Source organism: Microplitis mediator, chromosome 11 (assembly GCF_029852145.1).
Source record: "Microplitis mediator isolate UGA2020A chromosome 11, iyMicMedi2.1, whole genome shotgun sequence".
NCBI lineage: Eukaryota > Metazoa > Arthropoda > Insecta > Hymenoptera > Braconidae > Microplitis > Microplitis mediator.
The window spans coordinates 13960886-13983391 of NC_079979.1; the positions used below are offsets into that span (position 1 = coordinate 13960886).

The 22506-nt window shown below is 31.1% G+C and overlaps 1 long non-coding RNA gene across 1 annotated transcript in view; it reads right to left on the reverse strand.

Annotated features, from left to right (window-relative positions):
• Positions 1–22506, reverse strand: part of LOC130677482 (uncharacterized) — a 166679-nt gene that overhangs the window by 13303 nt on the left and 130870 nt on the right. Inside the window, exon 5 of the long non-coding RNA XR_008991620.1 lies at positions 8240–8359. This is a non-coding gene — a long non-coding RNA (uncharacterized LOC130677482). The remainder of the gene's footprint in view (positions 1–8239; positions 8360–22506) is intronic.

Here is a 22506-nt window from a genome sequence, read left to right on the forward strand (position 1 = left end):
ATATCACGACATTAGTTACTGGTAATTTGGACGGTCGGACTGAGCTCATAAAAAATGACATCAGCGATCATGAATTTTAAACCAAAGTAACAAACAAACTCGACAATATTTATAACGCGTGTTTGAAGATAGATGGAAGTAAAAGACCAAATTAGAAATTCAACTTCTGTCGTGGATGCAAATGCCATCCGTGTTATTTTGGAAACCTCTTTGAGAGAAGCTAGATCTACATACAAGATATAAATAACAAATTGAATATAATTGAGACTAGATAGAGAAACGATTTAACAAGAATTTATCATCAATTAAAAAACTACCGTTATGAATCCATCGATGCATATATTTCCTCGATGATTAAAAACGATGACTTGAAACATAAACTGACGGATATTTAAAAAACCCTATTTAAAAAATCCCATAGATTCTTATAGCTGTATATATATAAGGCCCTATACTTAACTATAGTAGTTCTCATAGAACTCATTCATTTTTATGAAATCTCTATGGGAATTTAAATATATTTATTTGAGCCAGCAACTTTCATGTCATGCTATGATACGAAGTTAGCTGAAAGGCGAAAATTCGACAAAAATCCGAGTTTTTTTCTTGTGGATCCCTAAATCGGCGTAAGAGAAATTTTTTAAAAATTGTTTTTTCATTAGATCATAAAATTACGCAAATTATGAGTAAATGCGTTAGAAATAAGATAATTATTAATAAATAAATAGATAAAAAATAAAAATATATGCCATATTTATTAATAATGATCAATTTGAAATACGAGTGAGGCAGGCCTCTGACTCGGGAATAGAGACACGGTCGTCTCGCGCTGTCCATGCACACGCTTACACATATATGTTTAAACGTGTACTTGGCGCGAGACACTGTCGTGTCTCCGAATTTTTGATCTTATGAAAATTTCAATTTTTAGTTTTATTCTATAATTAAATTGAAAATTTTTTTTGAGATTAAGAGATCTAAGATTTGAAGAATAAAATTTTATGAAAATAAAAAAATTTTATGGTAAAACTTTCAGCAGTTTTCTTAAATTATTTTTCAAAATAAATAATATTTACGCTTGACTAATAAAAGAAAAAAAAAATATATATATATATATATATATTTAAGAAGAAACGTAAGTATGTTTAGAGGATAATGTGACAAATAGCAAGGGAACAATAAGAGACAATCCGTTGAGAAAATATAAGTTTAAGTAAATAAAATATTTGATCAATGGATTTAATTTTTAAAAACCCTAAAATGTAACCGACTCAGATCCGTTACTAGAAAATCCGTTAATAACAATAAATCACTAAAATAATTTTTAAATCCATATTCAAACAAGACTTGCCTTTAAGTTTAAAAAAAAAAAAAAATTTGACGTAACATTAGTCCGAGTGAATTGGCAAGTAGACGATGACACGTTTATTAAAGAGAGACCTTGAGATTAATAACGTGTTGTGTCTTAAAAGTGGATACTTTCACCTGTTTTTCCCTCGCATCGCGATGATGACAGAGTTTAGTATAAGGAAGAGAAAACACAAGAGTACCGAGAAAAGGAATAAAGAGATCTCTTATCTTGGGTTTTAAAATAATAAAAAAGTTTGCTACTATATTCGATGCGGCACGCGTCGCATTACCAATTTTTTTTATTCATTAAGTTGCTGTTGCTGTTGTTGTTGTTATTGTTGTTGTTATTGTTGGTGTGTTGTTGTGGTAGTTGGGAAAATAGGGCTTGGGCTGAGGTAGCCGATGCAGTATGCAGTTGAGGTGGCACACGGCCGTTTCTTCTCCGCGGATTGAGTCAGAAGTGGGGAGACAGGTGCATCGCACCGCCAATTATATTTCGGAAGGATAAAAAACGAGCGGCGTGGTTGAAAACTGAAAAATAAGAGTAAGTTACTTATTTTAGAGCGCGTACACGTCGCGTGTGCTCTTCTCGAGCTTATATTCTTATTATCGTTAAGCGCGAGCCACTAAGTCCCTCTTTCTTTTCGCCAAAGTTATAATAACACTTTTTTATATTTATTTATTTATGTTTTTATGTCATTTTTCATTAGTTCCTGCGGGCAGGATAATTAATGATAATTTTTTTTAAATTATTCATATAATTTTTTCGAATCAATTCAAAAAAATATTTATCGGTATTTATTACAGTCATTCATTAAAAATTGTTCTTAGAATTTAAACTTTTTCTTAAAGAAATGTTTGTGAAGTTTATTAAATTGTATTTAGTTTTCTTTATTACCAAAGACAAATATTGTGATGATGTAGACATGAAGGGGAATTAAGAATTATTAACTAGCGACATTTAAATATCTAGAATCAGCTCTTGTACTTTTCGTTTAGGGTTCGATTCGAACTATCAGTATTTTTATTTGAATTTTTTTTTTTTGTAATTACAATTGTTTTTTAATTCATTTAATTATTTGTGAACGATATTTATCACACATATTTTTTATTTAAATTTGCATGGTAGTAATTTCACAAAAAATATATATATTTATTTAAAGCCGTATTATAAATGGTAGAGTAACAAAGTTACATCAACACTAAGAGAAAATTATAGTATCTGTTCCTATAGTACACGGAAAAAAAAGTAAGCAAAAATTATTATGTGGACAGTTACCCGAAACCACTAATGGGATCCGATAGCTTTTACTTTTGACAAAAGTAAAAAATTACTTTTCCATAAGTAAAATGTGCTACGATAAATTGAAAATTACTAAGCGTTTGTATCTTTTAATTGTGGAATAGTAATTTTCCACTTATGCCATAGTAAAAGATATCGGACCCATTAATGGTAATAATTACTGGGAATTATGGGATATGCGTCCATAAATTCTGAGAAACATTTCCATCTATGTCCTCTAAAAATAAATTAGTGAAATTCACTGCGAATCAGTGGATAGTCACTATTTCTACAGCTATAAGTATACCACTAATTCAACCAGTGGTATACTTATAGCTGGTTCCCAGTGAATATTCACTAATTCGAAGTGAATTCCACTGATTCATTTTTAGAGAGTGGGAGCAACTTCGATAATTATGGTAAAAGTTCCTATATCGTATGGTAATTAAATTATAGTAATGATTACTATACTCATGGGGATAATTTCCATGGTCACATAGTAATAAATTCTATATCTACATTGAAATGGTTCTTAGGTACGTACGGAAATAAACCCTGTACATCATGGTAATCGTTGCCATACTAGTATGGTAAATATTGTCATATATTATGGTAATTTTTACCATAAATTATGGGAATTAGTTGCCATAACATATGGTAACGTTTAGTAGTATAGTAAGGATTACCAAAGTAGTATGGTAACGATTACCGTAATGACATATGAATTATTGCCATAACTTTATAAAAACTTTTCCGATATCGTATAGGAATGAATACCATATAGATAGGAATGGTTACCATAATTTGTATGAGTGTTATTCCTATAATCGATATTTCAAAAAAACCTGTTACCACCCATGCAGGAGCTGCCAGAGTTAAACGAAGGGACCCTACTTGGCCCAGCACTGGTGAACCTAGCCTCGGCACACCTATATTGGCCCATGCTTGGCTCAAGATTGGGTATTCAATCCTGGCCACCCCAATCATTACCCGAGTCTGGGCCAGGACTGGGTTCCCCTGCCTTGGCCGTCAAATGGCAACCCAGGCTTGGGCCAAGGTAGGATTACCCAAGTTTAGCTATATTTATGGTTTAATAAGTAGATCATATAAATGTATCAGTTCAACATTAGGTTCGACCAGTGGCTATCGTTCGGACACAGCAATCAGAAGGACGTCAGTTCGCGTCCAGAGCCCAGCAGAATTTTTAAACGTTAATGATCATGGGCTTTACTAGGTTAATAATAATAACATTTTTTTTTTAATTAAATTTATTTGCTTCGTTGATGTATGGGCCAGGTCTGGCAAGTAAGCATGGATCAGGTCTGGCAACCAGGCTTGGCAAGGTGTTATCATTCCAGACTTCTACCAAGGTTAGAACAAGGCTGACTTACAAGCTTGGTCCAGAGTTCTACATAGTAGAACCAAGCCTGAGCCAAGCTTGGGCCCGTCGTACTTTCCTCTCTGGGCATACACGCTGAAAAAAAAGTGGTGATACCTCCCATATGAACGAATAACTAGAATAGAGGTACCGCTTTGGCCATTTTGCCACTTTAAAGTCAGTTTTGGACACTTGAAAAATTTAAATAAAATAATTTGTAAAAGACGCAATGTCATATTTAATTTTTAAAATGCGTACACGGGTACTTTTATCACGCTATTGCTATGGAAGTTTTATTTTATACTTTTTAATTAATTAAAATGAAGTATTAAATGTCCAAAAATGAAGTAGTGGCCACAAATGGTACCTCTACTCTATTTCTATCTTTACATTTTTAATATTCTCATTCTTTTGTGTTAACTTTTCCTATCAGAGATGGTAAGCATTCTTGTCCGAGATGATAATCATTACTATTTCAGAAGGAACATTTACAAAGTTTTCGGATGTAAGAAATGTTACTATTTAGATGGTATAACTATTACTATCGGCAATCGTAAATAATACTATACAACAAACGAAAAGTTAACATAAAATCACAATAATGATTATCACATACAAGATAGTAATCATTCCCTATTGCAAGATGGTAATAGTTAGTATTTTTTTTGCAGCGTGTACAATATGGGAACCATTTCCATAATATATTATAATTGTTACCGTAAATTTCTCTCCCCGTAAAATTTACAAAATAAGAACTTTTCTTTACCAACAATTAACTTCCTATTTAGGTCATAAAACAAAATAAAAATATTTTCACCAGCATAAAAAATTTTCATTTTAAGAGTCATTTTTTTTTACAAATTGAAAAATATAAAATAAACAATTTTATCAATCTAACTTCCAGTTTAATCGTCTAGACACAAAAAAAGCCGACTACAAAACAAAAGACGACGCAAATTCCTCTTATGTTCTTTTAATTTCATATGGACGATTTAACTCAATAAATTTGAAAAATAAATAAATTTTCAATTAATAAATTTTTCCCATTGCAGCAATTAAGCCAAGTACTAAAAATACATTAAACAAAAAATCTAAAATGTAAAGAGAAATTACTCGATCAATGACAACTTTGAAAAGATAATTCAATTTTGATGCCATGCGCCGTCTCTCTTTCGATCATAATTCCATCTCCTTCTCGTTATCTCGTATCTCGATAATTCTCGCTCCTCGTACAACTTTTCAGTGCTTGTAACAGAGACAGAAGTTAGTTTAAGTAGTACGTCAACTCGCGAAAGAGAGACACAACATGCACCTGTCTGTCGCGGGCAAGGTGTCTGCAGACATATCGGGGAGCTCTACTGCACATTGCACACGCACGCGCCTGTATCTATATAAATATACATTCTGATCTTCTTCTGATATCCTTCCATATTCATCTAATGACTTACTATATTATTTTCATAAATTACTTAAATAAATTTTTTTTTTTTTTCATTAATCACTTTCAAGTTTTTTTAAATTTTTAAATTATTCTCATGGATAAAATAATTCTTCCACCAAATAGTTCCAGACACCCCTTAATTACAACAAAAATTTTGAAGTAAATGATATGGGGCAAATTGGACATAGCCTTAATATTAAAAAAAAATGGACTGGAAATAAAAAATAAAAGAAATTTTTCATGAAGAGGTCGTGCACCTGCTTGTACATTTACAGTAGAAGAAGCCTCCGGTCATTTAATTAATATTTATTTTAAAATATATTTTGTGGGAGGATCATGATACAGTATTCTATATCATTGGCAAAGTACTGAGTTTAAAAAATATATATAACTAATGTAAGAAAGTAAAGAAGGTAAAGAAGAAGATAAAGAAGAAGAAGAAGAAGAAGAAGAAGTAGCGCGTGCCGTGCTTATTAACTTTTTTTCCTTGGCGTTGTACATCGACATTATACTTATTTCACTTATCTCATCGTTGATGGGAGGGAGAGAATTTAAAAGAGGGGTGACCGGTGTGTATCTTGTAATCCTTGTAATGTCGAGACACCGGGCTATGCACTGGCTACTCTCCTTTTATATTATCACCGAGTTTGAGTAAACGCGCGAAGAAATAACGCAACCGTACTTGTATTTTTTTACTCCACCTTGCACACACACACACAACTCTATAAGTCTTTTATTACTTTGTGAGAGTCAGGAAGGCTACTGCAGTAAGAAACGCCTTTAATACTTTCGTGAATTTAACCAACGATGAATTATTATAACGATTATTATAAAGTTTAAATTTATTTTTATTTTTATCATCCTGATGAAAGAGTATCCGCTTTTATATTTATTTTATTTTTAAACTCAAGAATGTCACGAGACATTTTTATAATAAATTTTATGAGTAAATTTTTCTTACGGACACTTAACATGTAATTAAATGCTACAATGTTCAAGTCACAAGATATTTATTGATGTTATTAGTTTTATTTATTTACTCAATTACTATTTATATTTTTAATTTTATTTATTTTTAAGATTAAATCAATTTTTTTATTGACATTATAAATACTATGAAAAATTGGTACGCATTTAGTTTTTAATAAGAGTTAAAAAAAAAAAAAAGGTTTAAATTGGAAGCTGGTGTTAGAGATTTTTTAGACCACCTGGAATTTTAGCTTTCGGAATTATTGGGTATAAACATACTAGAACTGGACGCTGACAATCCTTTATAATGTGAGACGAATTATTTATAGTTGAGTAGAACCCGTGAACGAGGAACGAATTACTTGGGTGTCATTTCAGTCACCTGGGATATCTCACGACCCCCCAAACTGTCAACGCTTTTCAGCTAAAAGATTTTCTTTTGATAAAAAAAAATATAGTCATGGCATGAGAAAAATAGGAGGAAATAATATATCATTTATTTTTATAACTTTTTAAATACTTGCGAATGGTCACAAGATGGTCAAAGAAAATATATTTGTCATCATAATATAATTTTGTCAAATAAGTTAGAAAGGGAGGGTGAACTGCCATCTAAAAAAATAAATATCAATACACGCAGAGAATTTTATAGAAGAAATGACCTACGAATTTTAGGTAACGTTGGACGACTCAATATTCTTGGGAATTATAATATACTATTTACTTCAGTAATTTTTAATGAAATTTTATTCAAATATATACTCTAAACTTTGACGATTTTTACTATACTCCATAGTAATATTTCTGACTTATCAAAAAATCTATTACTTTATTTTAATATTTGCAATAAAAAGTAACTAAAAAAAACTGAATGCAATAGAACATTGATTAATTTAAATTTAAAAATTCAAACTTTTTTTGCATTCTACACTACACTCTCTAAATTTGAATCAGTGGAATTCTACTGGTTCGCCAGTGAAATCTCACTAGTTTACTATTCGACCAGTGGTCTTGGTGGCCATTTAATCTTACTGGTTACTCAGTAAACTTTACTGATAAGCCAGTGAATTTGAATAGCGGACGTAGTCACTGATTTAACAGCGAGAATTTCCACTGATTTATCAGTGAGTTTCACTGATTCAATAGTGAGCTGATATAATTTTCGTCATAACCCAACTTATACATATAGGGCATGATTATTCACATTTATTCAACTTCTATTGCATCAATTGTATTAAAATTATTAAAAGTAATGTGGAAGAAGGAAACTGCACAACGAGCTATCTTCGAAATTTTACAAATATAATTGTCGATTAAATTATAAAAATTATCAAAGCTTGGAGGATAGCTTCAATTAAAAACATAATATAATTTATGTAAAATAGACAATGCAATCATAGGGTCACAATTTTGCCTGAAATCTATTAATTAATTAAGGTTATGTATAACTTGGTATAACTAATCATAGGTCGCTGTTGACAACGGACACTCGAGGTACTTAAATTTCGCACTGGTTTGAATCAGTGAACCCAATACTCACTGGGTTACCAGCGAGCAACTTTGAATCTCACTGATTCACCAGTGACTTCATCAGTCACTGAATGAACCAGTGGATTTCTCACTGATTTAAATTAAGAGAGTACTTTTTCTCGGGCTCATAATTATTATAAAGTCTAAAAATATTGATTTGAATTTCAAACAACGAAGCACAAAATTTTTTTTTAAATATGTGCACTAGAATTTTCTTATAGATATTTAATTAAATTCTGAACATTTGGACAATAATAAAAAAATTACCATGATATAAATTTTGACTTACGAGATCATAAATAATGTCCAGTTTTGTCGACTTGTGAATGTCCCAGGTCTTAGTCAGGTTTAAAAAAATTTAAGCATTAAAATAACTTCCTCCGAAACTTCTCACTGAAGTATAAATTGTCTGCAATAAAAATTAAATTATTTCACCGTCAGAAATTACAAACAAAAATTTAACATGGTAATTAATCACTGACAAAATTCAGAGCAATAATTAGTAGTGCAATTTTTTTTTTAATTAACCAAGATATTAATTTAAATGAAAAAAAATATATATATAATAAAAAATGTCATGAGTTTGCGTGACTGAGTCGAAATACCAGAAGACCATAAAGTAGCTGGATTTAATAGCTTTATAATTTCATAAAACGTGCTTGGTGGATTATGTATACATATTAAAAAAAAAGTTAAATAAAAAGCGTAGTCGGTCCGATGGGCGAATCGGTCGCTTCTCTTTTATGATATCAACCAGCGTAAAAAATAACTCGGGAGTATGGGATGACGAGTGTAGCGCCGAATGACGAGCAAAAGATGACGGGATTAAGACGTAGGAATTAAAATGGAGATAAAAAAAAATATTAACAGTGATATATATGCGAATTTCCGCGTGTGAATGGGCCACCACCCAGTAATGTATATAGTGGCGTGTAAAAGCGCGTGCGACCGGTTCCTCCTTTTTAAATATATTATATTATATTATTATTTCGTCTTCGGAAAAAGAAGTGGCTCATACTTTACGGCTTTACTGCTCACTCCGGGTTTTACGTCTTACTGCACCGAGCGGCTACTCTCTTGATCCCAAAGATCATCTTAGACCCTGTTTTACCACTTTGGTATTTTTTATGTTTGTTGTTTTTTTTTTTACTGATAACTAAATGGGTCGTACAAATAAAATGGAATTCATTTTTTTTTTTTTTTAAATTAAAATTTGTCGAATTTATTTTTACAAGCCCGCGGTATTACTTTGAGTCATTACTGGGTTTATTTTTATTTTCAGTAAAATTTTTTTTTTTTAAATGTCAATGTTTCGATAAAATTTTAATAGGAGATATATAACGGACCCTCGAAAAAATAAATTTAAAAAAAAATTCAAAATATTAAATAAAATGGAGCATTTATAAGAATAGAAAAATTAAAAAAAAAACGGGGATTCTACAGTTTCCGTGGATCGCCAAATGACCGCGAATTCTTGTAGAACTCGACGAAATGAGACTTTTTTATAGAATAAAATTTTTCAAGATCTCACCTAGTTTTTGAGAAAAATGGATTTCGAGAAAAGTGCGATTTTTTAAAAAAAGTGAAAAATTTCATCGATATTAACATCTTTAATTTTTTGTTCTTTTTTCCGGAAAGTACATTTAAAGACGAAAATTTTGAAGAAAAAAACGTTTGAATTATAGTCGGACCTCGTTATAAGACTATCGTACTGTCTTTTTTTTTAACCAGGTATCGCGATAGTTTGAGAGAGAAACTAATAGTCTTTTAACGAGGTCCTACTGTAGTCCATTTTTGAAGAAGTTATAGCTATTTGCAAAAAAGTTTTATTTCGTCGAGTTCTACAAGAATTCGCGGTAATTGGGCGGAGCCATAGAAACCGTAGACTTCCCAAAAAAAACGAGTTTTTTAAAAATTTTCATTGAAAATTAAATTTAACAATGAAAAAATTGTCAACTTATTTAATTTAAAACTTTAATCAACTTTTTGTTAAAAATTTTATTCCATCTGACCCATTCCGCCCCATGATGTCTTTTATATTGACTCGTAAAATTAAAAGGAAAAAATTAAAGCGGCCAATTTTGCCCCTTTTTCCTACTTTTGAAAGAAATTCAACTTTAAAAATTTTTTCAAGGATTAATTTTTTATTTGAAAATAAAACCGTCGTCAAAGTGAAGTAAAGTATTTTTTTTTTTTTTCAATTTCTAAATCTATGGATTTTCTGAAAGATTTTTTATTATCCATATCCCGGTCCTAGATTTTATAAACACAAAGGACACGATCCACGACAGTACGGATAAAATGTTGCCCGACGCACAGAACAACGTCACGAGCAAGAGATCAAGATGATTTTTAAAGACGATAAGTCGTTTTGTATAGTCTACTCGCCGTTCAGATAGATGGCATCTCGCGGGTAACGCGATCTTGATAATACCCTGCTGCTTGGACTATTTCACAAGGGATTCCGTTTTATAACTAAACATTTTATTTTATCTTCCTTTACTACCTCTACTACCGCTATTATTATTTTTTATTGTAGACATTTCATCGATCATTTAAAAAGTTTATTCAGACTTCTGAGAACCAAAGACTCTGCAGACGCACAATGAATCTAATTGGGAATAGGTATTTTATTATTTTAATTAAGATTAAAAATATATAAATATATATAAGCAACTAACTCGGTATTAGATGATCATTTTATCCTTAATCGATAAGATTATTTATCCGGGATTCTTTGGTCGCGAATGTCTGTAAGTATAAATGAGCCTTATTCGGTGGCTTTAGTGGTGGTATCGAGCCACCGGTTAGGCTTAATAATCGATTAGGCAATCTAAAAGACATGGTGAAGGCTTAAAACCAGGCCCGCGTCCCATCAAGAAACAGTGTAACTCAATTAGGCGAATAAAATGGCTGGTGCTTATTTTTATCGTGGAATGCCGAAACTTTTGGCGATCAAGAATACGTCTATTAATCTTTTCACCATTACTTTAAGTATTTTTATTCATAAAAGTTTAATAGTAGCTGATATAATCCAAGTGTAGGCTATTGATTGCTTAGTTCATTTTTATTAATAATTAACCCTTAAATTTATATTGTAGGATGCAGTTTACATAATATTTCAATGGCCGAATGTCATGCGCATTTGCCTTAAAAAAAAAAAAACGTCATCTGTGCATCGAGAACAGACTTATTTTTTAGTGATGTACTCGGAAAAAAAATTACTGTTGCTGCAACAGGAGGCATTCATGTTGCAACAACAGGAAAAAATCCTGTGGCAGCAACAGGATTAATACTGTTGTTGCGACAATAGTAAAATATAGTAAACTTAGTGTTACAAATTTTTTTACGCAATGACACAACATTTTTTACTGCGTAATTATATTTTACTATTAAGTCGCAACAACAAAGTAGCAACAGTATTAATCCTGTTGCTACAACAGGATTTTTTCCTGTTGCAGCAACATGGCTGTCTCCTGTTGCAGCAACAGTAAATTTGTTTCCGTGTAGATCTACTCCAGTTTATTTATGGGTAAAACTTCTTTTCATAGGTAAAATACTTTTTACTATGCACAATAAAGATTTTTTTGCACACCTCGAACACGAAGCGGAAAGGTAGTGCCCTACTGTCGCCAAATGTCAAAGCAGGGTTGTCGTCAACTTAAATTTTTTAACTTTAAGGATTGAAGCTAAAAATAATTGAAAATTTATGACTATTAAAGAAACGGGGCAATATACTGTAAAAAAATTTTGGTGTGAAAATGGTCCCCAAAGACTTAACATATGGTTTGCTCGATGTGAATTAACGGTGTGAAATTTTTTTGATGTGAAATATCAAGTAGTTTACTTGTAACACGGTATGAGTGTTTTTATCACACCGTTCAGTGTTGTAACCTCAAATATTTTCCGATAATAAAATCTATAAATAAAAATTATCAAATAATATACAGGTTGCCGCACAAGTATATCATTATTGTTATTGGTGTAGATTATTTTGAAATAAAAATCGAATACTTAGTGTCGAAGTAATCGAGAGTTTTAAATGAAGAACTTATACATTCACACTATTGGTGGTGTGCATGAACGTTCTAATGCACATGGTTCAAAATTCCACATCATGCATCGTGTAACTTTCACACCGGCATCAGAGTTAAAAATTTAACCACCGAATCATTCACACCACACACCACATTAAATTTGTTTTCATGAAAAAATTTTTCCTCAATACATTTAGCGAAAGATGGGCAAGTTGACCCACCAACAAATTTTGAAAACTAATTTTTTTTTCTATTTAATGAAAAAAAATTTATTTATTGGGATTTTTTTTTAACTCTGAGTTAGAAAGTGAAAAAATTAATGTTTTATTTACTGAGTTTTCAAATGAGGCAGTAAAAAAATAATCGTTCAGATAAATATAATTTGCCATACTTGAAAAAATTGATAAATAGAATTTTTAATTAAAAAATAAAATTTTAGGTAAAAAAATCAGAACTGACCAGTTTGTACCATCTAGAGAGGAATTATCAAAATTCATGAAAAATTATCATAAAGAATAAAAAAAAATTGAGGTGGCTATTTTACCCTAGTTGCCTAATTTACCTCATATGTAAAATGAGTAAAAATTTAAAAATAAATGAAATCTTATTTTTTACTAAGTAGTTTAATTTTATTGGGGATAAAAATTTAACAGTGTTTCATTTTGCCCCGGTTCCTCCCGATTTAAAGAAACAAAAACAATATTTTTTAAAATTATTTTGTGTAGTGGATAATAGACATGAGTTTTGAATAAAAAAAATATCAATGGGCTTAGACGGGTTAAAAAAATTTAAGTAGACGTATTTCGTTTTGTAGCAAACTCATTTTGAGCCTCAATATTATTTCTCCTTATTCATCCTCTATCTTCTCTACTGTACCCTCTATACTCTCAATACTAAATTTTTTATTTATTTTTCGGGGTGGTGTATCATTATAAACTCGCGTGCGCTGCCCCCGGTCATTCTCATCTCATCTAAGTTTCTATATCCCGTCTCTGCTTTGGTACTCAAGGGCCTGAGGAGGACCTGCGTTGCATCGTGCTGCTGGGTCCTGGATATATATATACATAAATGCATCCACACGCACTCTTATCGACAATTAACCATGTGCGTGTGGGCATATTTTATCCAGAAATTTTTTTATCTTATTTTTAGCTCTCATATTTTTATTTTTCTCCCAATCCAAAGATGATACTTTTAAATATTTTTAATTGTCATAAATAACAAATTAATTTATTCAATAATTATTTATTTAATGTGAGTTTAAATTATATATGACAGTAGTGACAAAAAAATTTTATTAACTCAAGTTCAATGCATGCAGTCATTGCATTCCATAAGGGTCAAAGTCCTTTTATAATAATGATATGAAAAAAAAGAGAAAAAAACGAAATGATGAACGACAGCGAAAATAATGAAGCTTAAATATTTTAAAATATGGTAGTAAGGGCGGAGAAGTAAATTTCGCACGAACGAATTTTACTTCACGACTGACAGTTACGGGAAGTTAAATGGATAAGAAAGAAAAAGAACTTTTGCCAATGAGAAGTTTAAGCACAAGAAAAAGAAGTAGAGGTAAAAGACGTGATTTAAGTAATTGAAGATTTTTGTATCTTCATTCACTTTTGTTACTTTTTTATACTTTGATTTTAGTCACGGAAGCTTTTGACTGATAATTTTTTTTCACATCAATTTTTTGTTCAAGTGAGAACTAAAAAAAAAATTAAGGGCGTTAAAAAAATTAAGGAATAAGTAGAGATTTATTCAGTCCAAGGTGAGTATAAAAAATTTCAGGAAGTTATTAAATCGAAAGATTCAAATTATTTTGAAGGCTTCGTAAATAAATTACTAGCTTCAAAGTATCGAGTGTCAAATTTACGTATTCATTATTTATAAATTACTTGTTAAAGTTTAATGTTCGGTAAAAATTTGAATAATAAATATGTAAAAATTGTAAAAAAAAATCACACAAAAACCATAATAATAAAAATTTATATAAAGTAGCAAAAAGAGGAATTCATTATCAATAATTAGTATTGTTGTGAATAAAATGCAAAGTAGTTAACTAATTTTTTCAGATTCTCAATTACGACACTGAAAAAAATTAACTTGAAAAATTTATTTTTAGTTCAAGAAATTGATTTTTGATCGGCTTCGCCTCGGCCAACAATTACATGCACTGAGAGAACAATTTATTTGAGCCAAATAAATAGATTTATTTGACTGAACAAAATCATTCATTTCATTCAAATATATATTTGTTTATAGTTAACAAATCTTGGTCGAAAAAAAATTCCAAATAAATATTTGTTAACTATGAACAAATCACTATTTCATTCAAATGAGCCATATCTTTTTCTCAAATTGGGTCCATTCAAATATGGGATTTATTTGGCTCAAATAAATTGTTCACTCAGTGTGTGATCTGAGACATTTCTTATTTTACTGCCCTAGGTGTGTAATAAACTATTTTTGCTTATAGAGAACCTCAAACTTTTGTTCAAACTATATTACCGACAGAGTAAAAGTGTACCATGGTAAAAACTCAGTTCAAAAATATCAGTCTCTTAAGAACTAATTGGTTTTAAAATATCCCCCAATGGACGCGAGTTCAATCCCGTCTGAAGTCAGTTTTTTTCGGAAATAAAGTTGGGACGTGAAGAAGAAATTCATCAACATTGATATCATGTTTTATTTAAAAGAAAAAAGTATATGTTTAATGGAATAAAATGCTGTCTTAAATCAAGTCGCTAGTATCTTAAACCTCGAGAATGATAATCTTGGGATAAGAATATCGCGCTCTTGGTTAGAGAACGAAATGACAGTTCAAAATATAATAATTTTTAATGCAAGAATAAATTTTTTCGAACTAAGATCGAAATACTTGAATTAATCATTTTTTTGCTTTTGAAGCAAATGAACATTTTCACAAATTGAGAAAACAGAATGACTTGAAATAAGAATTCAATTTCGGATAAAAAAAATTCTTGCATAGCAAAATTTACAATGGTTACAGTAATTTGTAATATAATCGTTGCACGGAAAACAAATTGTGCACGGAAAGATTGGAACCCGACTGATTATTGTTCTGCACCCGACTCAGTACGGTGCTGGAAGAAAATGCTCAATTGTGATGCAGCACCACACTGATTACTGTGCGGAACCTGACTGAGTGATATGCGCACACGCAGTCAGGTTCCGCACAGTAATCAGTGTGGTGCTGCATCACAATCGAGAATTTTTTTCCAGCACCATACTGAGTCGGGTGCAAAACAGTAACCAGCCGGGTTTCAATCTTTCCGTTTGGTTTTTCTAACCATAATATTGTAGTAAAACATTGTAGTAGCAAATACTTCAATATGTAGTAAAGGAAACTACATGAATAGTACTGACGTTACTACACGTATGGTTGAGGTTATTCCAACTTGGAGTTGGCATTTCTTCACTCCAACTTGTGGTAACCTCAACTACAGTTGCTGTTGCAGCATATATGAAACATATATTTATATATATGTTGCATATATGCGACATATTCCAGATTTGCCCGGATATATATTTTTTTCGTATGGGTAGTTTTTTTTTCCGTGTCAATTTTACTAAGACCATAGTAATTTTCGCAACTGTTTATTTTGATTTCTGAAGGTCTTCAATATAGTCTGGCTTTACTATGACACCATAGCATTTCAAACAAGAATAATTTATCCGTAAAGGCTAAACCGTCAATAATTATTAATCATTTCGATGCAAAAATGATGCTCTTGAGCTGTACGCTAATAATTATTGAGTAAAGTTCAAATTTAAGTTGAAAAAAAATGACAGTTATTTTTATTCACGAAAAAAAAAAATTCTTATGAATTAAAATATTGTTTTTTTATGATCCTGAAGTTAGCAGACATTTAAAAATTTTGGAATTTTCGTTTTTCAATAAATCAATTGCAAAAAAATAATATAAAAATATGCACATGTAGATAATTTAAAAAACTACAGGTGCAATTTTTTCAAATATTTTTTTTTTAATGTTTCATCGTCTAAAAAAAAAATCCAAAAATTATTAGACGTCTGCTAACTTCAGTATCATGTTTTTTTTTTGTATAATATATTATTGCATTGCCAAACTGTTTTTGTTCGATTAGAAGAAGATTCAGCTCATGAGTTGTAATTAATAATGAAAACTAATGATCACAACTATTTTAAAATAAAATTAAATATTTATTAAGTAAAATAAAAAAAAACGTTATTTCATAATTTAAATATATTTTTATTACAAAAGTGAGCGGAGTTTCTTAAGTAGAGTATGCCGGTCGCGTGGCAAAATTTACGCATGCGTCAAAGGCACGCGATCTCGAGCAAAAAAAACCGAATCAAGAACAACTTTTTAAATTTATTTTATTACATTATTCAAAGTATTATCTCAAGGATCGCAATTGCGTTGATCGATTACGATCCATCATACACACTTACAGTGGTCGTGTGCGACGAACATAACGCGCTTGCATTTACCATCAGGGTAATCGAAACTTTCGGCGAAATTTACAGGTGAAATTTTTTCATTCCCTCCATAAATATATTGTACATATACACCGACTTAATTTACTTAAATCGTTCTACTTTTCTTCGATTTATTTTATTTTTAGTACTTTCAAGTCATCATTTTAAGTGCAGAAAGAATTGTCATCGTATTTAAAAACTCCATTCACATATTTCTTGTTCAAAAATAATAATATTTAATAATTAATAACAATATTAAATAATTTATATAAATCATTTATGGTACAATTTCGAGTATCAACATCCAAGATCTCTCTTTTTTTACACATATAATTAAAATGAAAAAAATTTTTTATAAAATTCCCAGTGACACAAATCGACATCGATTCATCGCCATACTTGGCTCGGTCATCCACTCGATCGGCAGTTGGATCACAAAATAAGATACAGTATCGCAGTCAATATATATTTAATTTTTTTTTATTTATCATTTACAACGGTATCGAGAGTACTACAGCGAAATTTTAACACGTAATACACATGCACTTATATAAATATATATAAACTTGTGTGTTGTGTGTAACCAAGCAGTAATACAAAAGTTGAAGCGCACGTGCGACATTTTTCCCCGGGCATTTTTTTACCCCTCAATGTATATATACATATGTATGTATGGTATATATGGTAATCGATTATTTGAAATTAAAACACGTACGGTTTTATATTTTTATTGCAAGAGAAAACAGAAAGAGTAATTACACGCAACTGTGGATGTATTTTTGTTACTGATACTGATGTTTTCATGGATATATGTAATATACATCAAAAAAATAAATTGATAAATTGGATGGTGATTTATTGATATGATTTTTTTTCTCATTTAAAATTTAAATTTTTCTTTTGAAAACAATAAATTTTTGACGAATTTAATAGGGGAAAGGAGAGGAAGCAAAACGGATCCCCGAATAGAGAAAAATAAATCGCAGTCGCAAGCAGAAGGGCGGGAGAGACGGGATCGCTAAGGAAATAATGGATTTTTGTGCATTTAAATACAGTGAATCTCCTTTTCTTTACTTTCATTCGAAGTAATTAAACCAAATTTCCAGTTGCTATAGAAAAAAAATTTTTTCCCTGGGCGGGCAAAACGGAGCATCCAAAAAAAAAGTAAAAAAAAGGAGGCGAAAAAAAATTTTTGATCTTAAAGCACTCCTCTAATGCTTCGCATTATGAGTCGTGCAATATTTTTTAACCATACCTGCGCCGAATGTTTAAATTTCTGCCCTGTTTAGACGGGAGAAAGTCGTACTTTTTTTTATAAGAACATAAATGATAAAAATTAATTTTTGATTCGGGTAGGCAATTATGCACGTGGATTGGAATGTTCTACTTTCGTCCCTTGGTGTGTAATATACTATTTTTTTATTTGAAAAAAATGATTATAATAAAATTGTTTATATCTAATCTAAGTGAAAAAAATGAATTACATTACGATCAGTAAATGAAGATACTGAAAAAACAAGATTACTGAAGATAAATAACTTATATAAAATTTGAATATAGTAAAAAAGACACCATATGTATTTTTGCGGCAAACAATATAATAAGATTACTAAAAATTTATAAAAAAAATTTTTTTATCAAATTTTTTAGGTGGTCCATTTTGCCCACCCTTACCCATTCTATTACTTGTGATTCAAGTGAATATATTTTATTATTATAAAAGAAAACATACAAATAAATTGAGTTTTTTTTTCTTATGCTTCTACACGGAAAAAAATTTATATAAATTGAGAATGACAAGTAATATAATGATAAAGTGATCAGTAAATACTCTCTTAAAATGAATCAGCGGAATCTACTGATTTACCAGTGAAATCCACTGGTGAGTCAGTGAATCCAGTGGTGAATCAGTGGATTCTACTGATTCATTTTAAGAGAGTACCATCATTCTAAATAGTAATTTTTTCATTTATGATAAAAACGTGAATAATTACAAGATAAGTATGAAAATTTATTGTCTATAGAAGAAAAATTACTATTTGAACTTTAAAAATCGTAACTGATACTTAGAAAATAGACGACACGTATTATAAAATTTACTATTTGAATGTTAAAATTCCCCATATTGACAACCGGGTTCCAGGTTATAATTTCAAATACTAATTTTTAAAGTTTATTTTTTTCCGTGTAGTAATTTTAATTTACAAAAAATGTGAGGGCCCGATTTGCCTCACCCCCTTTTTTTCCTGAATAATTATTTTCTTAAATTTTTTCTCAATGCTTTTACTCTTGACCTTGATATTGCCAGGCCAATCATTATACTCTTGTCAAGTTCAACATGTTTTATTGAAAATATGAAAAACAAATTTTTTTTTTCGGCTTTTAGTGATACTCTTCGTTTGCCTCCGTCAGCTAATTTCCATCGATTTTAAACAAATTTCCGATGATACTCGTTTAATAAAATAATAACAATAATAATATAAATAAAAATGAAGTAATGATTGAAAAGTAATTGAGAGGTATTGTTTTTCAGATAGTGATGATCGAGTTATCTGGGTGAAGGGCATAAGTAGATTTGAGGTTCGCGGTTTGACCGTTTTATAATGGGCAACTGAATAACGTGAGTTCGTTTGCTCGTATATGAATACACATCAGCACACTGAAAAAGTACGTTCAAGTGATAAATATGTAAGAGTAGTAGTGAGGTTTCTGGTAACACCATGGCTGGTATTGTTTACGAGAGGTAGTAACAGACAGAGTTTGAAAACAGAACCACAAGGGAGATGAAACTACAGTTTTTGAGGAATAAAAAAACGTTGATGAGTACACTGGTACTCTGAAGAATGGTTAAGTCAGAAGCAAAGTCGGAGGTAAAGAAAGAGGAAAAAGAAAAGGGAGAGGTAGAGGTAGAGGTAAAGCCGAAAAGCAATATATGAGAGAAAGAAAGCCGAGACGACGGTTTTGCTCGACTTAACTTGGCATTACTTCTGTCGGTAGCCGATTATTCCAATTGGTGAGTGGAGCAGAGCACGAAATAACGAAACCCAGGTTTGTAGGTCCGTGGGCCATCAGGCCAGTGGGGGTTCGCTTGTTATATACACTCTTTTTTCTCGCTTAAATGTTATTTTGTTGGCTGCTGTGTATGTATGCCGTGTAAGTGTAAACACCGCACGTTTCATTTTTAATTTCAACTGGGCCACATTCGCTCACTTTTAATACTCGACTTACAGTTTTGCAAAGGCCCCATGCACTTACTCTCGTTTTTCTTGGCTACAGGATCGGGTTTTAACGTTTGTACTTACCAGATCGCGACTAACACGTTTATACCCAATTGTAATTTACGTGCACACTTTTTTTTTATTTTTTTACAAAGAAATTTAACGGGATTGATGCATTTGAGGTTTGGGTTTTATTTTTGGAATAAATAGATCGTTTATTTCTTTTCAATTAAATTTTTTTTTCTTTCGAAAATTATTCTATCAAAAACTCCTGAATAATTTAAAAAAAAAAAAATTGTTTAATTTTATTTATCATTTTTTTAAAATACACTGAAAAAATTTTTGAAGTGAACGCGGATTAAATCCGGAGTGAATGCGGCTTTAAATAAAATCCAGATCACTCCGAAATCATTTCGCTGGAAAAACAAACTCCTTACTTACCCCGGATGCGGGCTGTGGAATTATTTTTTCTGAAACTCTGGAACTCCGAGTTCACTTCCGATTTTTTACAGTGTAATTTTAAAATTATCTCAATTAAAAATTTAAAAAATACAAATTTTGTTTCCATTCCAATTAAGTTTTTTCTATTCCCATGCAGGAGCTGCCAGAGTTGAACGACGGGTCCCTACTTGGCTCAGCACAGGGTAACCTAGCCTTGGCCGTTACAATGATTACCCAGGCTTGGGCCAAGACTGGGTAACCTAGCCTTGGCCGTCCAATGGCAACTCAGACTGGGGCCAAGGTAAGATTACCTAAGTTTGGCTATACCTATGGTTTAATGAGTAGATTATATAAATATATCAGTTCAACATTAGTAGGTTCGTCCAGTAGCTACCGTTCGAACCCAGCAATCAGAAGGGTTTTTTTCACATCATTTACCTCCCTTAGATAATTTAAACGTTAATGATCATGAATTCTACCAGGTTAATAATAATAAAATTTTTTTTTAATTAAATGTATTCGTTTCCTCGATGTATGGGCCAGGTCTGGTAGCCAAGCATGGGTCAGATCTGGCAACCAGGCTTGGCCCGAGATTATCATTCCAGACTTTTACCGAAACTGGGCCAAGACTGGCTTACAAGCCAGACCCAAGGTTCTACAAAGTTGGGCCAAGCCTGGGCCCGTGTTACTTTCCTCTCTAGGTTCAAACGTCAATAAATGTTTTTTTCGTATTTTAATAAGTGAAAATTAATTAACAAGCCATTACAAAAATTTTTTTTAATGGACCATTTTACCCCACACTAAAAATTTATTGATGAGTAGGGTCATATATTTTGGAAGATACTTATTTGGCTTCAAAGTAAAGAAGAAGAAAACAGGCTGAGCATTTTGCCCCTTCTTTATTTATTTTTTTTTTTTTTGGAATGTATGAAAATTTTTTTCTATAGATTAGTTAAATTATGAATCGACAAAATAATTAAATAGTAAGTAAAAAATAAAAAATAAAAGATTAAAATCCATGGAATCGGTATAAGCTCGTATCGGGGAATGGAACGCACGTGCGCGTGTCTAAATCGTAAGACGCACGCCACGCGAGTTGAGTAGTCTCGAATAAGTATTCGAAGTGGGAGCTACACACGATGATGAAAATAAAAAAAAAAATGACAAAGTGGATTCAGTGGATGCGCGTCTCAAGATGATGCACTCACACTCACACACTGACACTATCCTTACACTTATACACACACGATTGTATATATTTCGTACCTGCAATTACGTGAGAACGAGAATAAGAAGCTGATGCACTCTCGGCTACTCTTATCATAATATTCCCGTCTCTCTTTCTGCTCCCGGACGGACGCTAACCCCGACAGGTTTCGGCAGTGCAATTATTAATATGACCGAGTAAAAAATATTCGGAGTATGTGTTAAACAAGGAGGAAGGAAGAAAATAAATTTAAAAAATTTATAAATGAAAATAAAATTAAAAAAATAAATAAAATATAAGGTTGAGTAGAAGAAGTAAAAGAAGAAGAAGCAGAAGAAGAAGAAGAAGAACATGGTGGTCCACTGAAATTTTTTATTGGCTACTCATGTGCATCCTTACTCCTTGGGATAGATAATCAAGAGGGACTACTTCTTATCGCCGCTATTTTGCATTTATTCCGGGCGTTATAAACCTAAATGCTGGCCTGGTATCTTTATCGCTAAACTACCAGATATCTTATTTATATATAAATATATAAATTTATTTTTTTTTTAGCTAACTGGTGAGTTTATAATAGAGGTAGAGGTAGAGGTAGAGGTAGAGTTAGTAGTTGATGTGCTGGCAGTTAACTCTCATTTAGAGTTACCCATCGAGTCTCTTAATGAACCCGCTACGAAATTTATTGATTAATTATCCTAATTATGCTTGTGAAATAATGCACTTTAATCCATCATCATCATTAACTTCATAAATTCTTTATACTTATTTGTAGCTGTAATTATAACAAATATTTAACTCTGTTATTTATTTATTTTTTTTTTTTAAATTGCAATTATATTTTTTTAACATTTTTTTTGTTCTTATTTATTTGTTCCGAAAAATTTTCTATTTCTTGAGCATTTTTGTCTGATAAAATTTTATTCATAAAATATTAAATTTTTGTGTAAAAAATTACTGGTGGGAAAATTTGTAACTTTTTTAATTAATTGAGAAATTCAAACTATTAGTAAATTTTCGAATCATTCGAGAAATTAAAATTATCTGTACACAGAAAAAAAAGATTTCTTGGGAAAAAAGTTTTTACTCGTCCTACACGGAAAGAAAATTATAGCAGCGGTTCCCATAATTTTGTGAAATTTTTTCCTATACCATCATAGGAATTACGACC